General features: G+C 47.2%; 1 non-coding gene across 1 annotated transcript; it reads left to right on the top strand.

Annotated features, from left to right (window-relative positions):
- Positions 1-1446: 1446 nt before the first annotated feature.
- Positions 1447-1633, top strand: LOC130307583 (U2 spliceosomal RNA). The gene has a single exon (XR_008856753.1). It is a non-coding gene; the product is annotated as a U2 spliceosomal RNA (small nuclear RNA).
- The last annotated feature ends 1131 nt before the right edge of the window (positions 1634-2764 follow it).

The raw sequence follows: 2764 nt of genomic DNA, 5'->3' as shown, positions 1-2764 counted from the left end.
AAATTTTATTTTTATTGTTTTGGGCATATAATCAATTGTACTACCCACCATTTTGATATTATAAATTCCCTCAGGGCACAGTACAGCAGCTCCGTTCTCAGACTCTCCTCCTCTCTGAATGGTACGTGCAAAACCAAACAGAAAGGAGGAGACTCAGAGGCTGCCATCCCTCCCAGCCTGTATGCGCGCCTGTATGCGCGCTCCCGACATTGAGCGCAGAATACAGCAAGATGGGCGGAAGTGGTGGCCGGCGAGGCTTCAGATGACGTCACGCCCGCCCGCCCGCCGACTTCCTGCAATCGTGAGAAGGAGTGGAAAAAGGTATTGTTCTAATGTTTTAAGAGGATAAAAAAAAACAGGGATAGATGTAGACAGTGTGAGGGAAAGATGGGGAGGGGGAATATGGACATTTTAGTTGAGGATAGCTACTCTTTAAGAGCACATACCTCAGCTCTTCAATAAAATAATTTTATATATATATATATATATATATATATATATATATACATACCGTATTTATCGGCGTATAACACGCACTTTTTAGGCTAAAATTTTTAGCCTAAAGTCTATGTGCGTGTTATACGCCGATACACCCCCAGGAAAGGCAGGGGGAGAGAGGCCGTCGCTGCCCGCTTCTCTCCCCCTGCCTTTCCTGGGGTCTAGAGCCCTGCTGCCTGCCCTTCTCACCCCCTAGAGCCCTGCCGCCGACAGCCAGGGGGAGAGAAGGGGCAGCAGCACCCATTGCCGGCGCCGCTGCCCCGTTGCCTCCCCCCATCCCCGGTGGCATAATTACCTGTTGCCGGAGTCGGGTCCACGCTGCTGCAGGCCTCCGGCGTGCGTCCCTGGCGTCGTTGCTATGCGCTGCACGGCGCGTCGCACTGACGTCATGCGCCGCGCCATGCATAGCAACAACGCAGGGGACGCGCGCCGGAGGCCTGCAGCAGCGCGGACCCGACCCAGGTAATTATGGGGATGGGGGGAGGCAACGGGGCAGCGGCGCCGGCAATGGGTGCCGCTGCCCCTTCTTTCCCCCTGGCTGTCGGCGCTGCTTCTCTCCCCCTGGCTATCGGCGCCGGCACCGATAGTCAGGAGGACAGAACGGGCAGCGGCGCCGATAGCCAGGGGGTGAGAAGGGCCGGCAGCAGCGCTCTAGACCCCAGGAAAGGCAGGGGGAGAGAAGCGGGCAGCGACGGCCTCTCTCCCCCTGCCTTTCCTGGGGGTTTATCGGGGTATACACGCGCACACACGCACCCTCATTTTACCATGGATATTTGGGTAAAAAACTTTTTTTACCCAAATATCCTTGGTAAAATGAGGGTGCGTGTTATAGGCCGGTGCGTGGTATACCCCGATAAATACGGTATATATATATATAGATAGATAGATAGATAGATTTAAAAAAAAGTCAGTTCTGTTATGGTGAATATATTTATTGTGTGATTGACAATTGATTGGTAATAAAGGTTTTTTCAATCAAAAATCTGTTCTTATCAGTTTAATATCTGATACGTCCCCTATTTGGGGACCATAAATTAAATGGATTTTTGAGAATGGGAGCCGATTTGGAAACTTGCTTCCGTCGCCCAATGCATTGACCCGATATGGCAGTATCTTCGGGTACAGTGCATCACCCCATTCCAGTGTTAAAAAAGACAGATTCTTATTTAATCCTCTGTGGGTGCTGCTGCAGCTGTTGCCTGCCTTGTCATGTCAGTCAGTCTGGCTGCAGAAGGTGCCGCTGCTGTCCAGACCCAGTACTGCTGAATGGCCTCCTTAATTGGATAAGCTCATCGTATCCTCACAAAAAAAAAAAAAAGAGTTCCACAATTAGAGACCACAATAATGAGTTGCACTGACTGGTTTATGAACGTCTATCCATTTGGCGTTTTACTGACCATGTTTGCACACTGATTGATGTCATAAAAAATAAAAAAATAATAATAATACTAATCTAGCACACCTGTGCAGGTTTGACATGACATGAAACGTAGCTGTCTTGCAGGTGGTGCTGAAGCCTGTTAAATGATGTGAGGGTCTCATGGTTATTCACAAGGGTGCGTCATTGCTGTTGCTTGACCATGCATTGGTTCTGTGGTCAGTGAATGATAAAAACAAAATTTGCCATCCATTGATTGATGAGAAATCAGCCATGAGGCATTTGTTTTTAGAAACTGCTGCTCACAACCAATGTTGCAATGGAGTGTCTCCATCTGCTGGTGGTATTGGATAAGCATTAGTGCTATGATGGGGTCTGAAGAAGAAGAAGAAGATGGAAAAAAATTAATAAAAAAAAGAAAGAAAGAGAGAGAGAGAGACTGACTGAGTGAGTGGGTAAGAGAGAGAGTGAGTGAGTGAGAGTGAATGAGTGATTGAGTGAGTAATTGAGTGAGTGAGAGAGAGAACAAATGAATTAAAGTGAGTGAGTGAGTGAGAATGAATGAAAGTCTGAATGACAGAAAGAAAAAAGTATGAAGAAAGAAGTATGAAGAAAATAAAATGTATATGGAGTTGCAAACATGAGTGCAATCTACAAAGCTGTTGAGGCTGGTCCTCATGGGAGGATTGTTGCACCCAGGACCTTTAGTTCTATTAAATTTCATTCAATGCCACTGCCAGGTGTAAACAGCAGAAGAACCAGAAGCACCAACAGCACGACCATGGGTTGTCAGATTACCCTGATTCAGCAAAGAGTCCAAAAGGATGCAGGTGAATACTGTTTATTTTCAATTTCTCGTTACAGTTGGTTTGATTCCGTGTCCGGACA

This window comes from Hyla sarda, unplaced genomic scaffold (genome assembly GCF_029499605.1).
Source record: "Hyla sarda isolate aHylSar1 unplaced genomic scaffold, aHylSar1.hap1 scaffold_1435, whole genome shotgun sequence".
NCBI classification, from domain to species: domain Eukaryota; kingdom Metazoa; phylum Chordata; class Amphibia; order Anura; family Hylidae; genus Hyla; species Hyla sarda.
The sequence above is the reverse complement of the archived record's forward strand: the minus strand, read 5'-3'. Positions and strand labels throughout refer to the sequence as shown.